Here is an 807-nt window from a genome sequence, read left to right as displayed (position 1 = left end):
GGGGTAGGGTAGGACGGGGGGGACTGGGGGGGGGGAAGGAGAGGATTGCGAGTTAGCGAGTGACGTTGCGCTTCCGTTCCTCGGATTTACGTCATTTATTCGGCGCACTGCTGGCTCCTCCCGCGCGGTCGAACTCCAGTTCCTGCTGTTCTGGAAACATACCAAAAGCGAAAACTCGCGTTACTGCGGATGCAAAGGCTTAAAATGCTTTCTGTTTCGGGCTTTCGGGCAGTCGGGGATGAGGGACGGGCGGGCGGAGTTAAGCGCAAGCCGCGAACAGACAGACAGATGGAGTCGGAAAAGCGCAGGACTACGCAATGCACAAGCACGCTCGAGCACAAACGACAGACGTTATCAATGTCTGGATTGCGGACACGTCGCGACTGAAATCCACTGAAAATATTGACGGATAGCGCTCTTGTTCCCCCCTCCCTATACGCCTCGGTATACGCAGATGAAATGCGAGTCGCACGCCCAAGAATCTGTTCGATTTGAATATATATAGAAATATATATAGAACTCAAAACGTAGGTAACCCGCTCTTTGCAGCCCGCGAATCTACAAGGTGACAAAAAAATTTGGCCACAAAGTTTTTCATTAAATCGTTAGTAAATATATTTACAAGAAAGCAAATTTTGGAGTTTGGAGTATCAGTTATATCTTATTAAATATCAAAAAGATTCTGCACTAAAAGATTTCTATCAAATGATGAATTAAAGATTGCTCTATTGGTTTGGAGAATTTTATCCAGAAAGATATCATCCTTAATGCATTCTTGAAACGCAAATTAAAGTTTGTATCAGAGCT

The sequence above is a fragment of the Atta colombica genome, unplaced genomic scaffold, assembly GCF_001594045.1.
Source record: "Atta colombica isolate Treedump-2 unplaced genomic scaffold, Acol1.0 scaffold111, whole genome shotgun sequence".
Taxonomy (NCBI): domain Eukaryota; kingdom Metazoa; phylum Arthropoda; class Insecta; order Hymenoptera; family Formicidae; genus Atta; species Atta colombica.
This window is presented reverse-complemented; position numbering follows the sequence as displayed.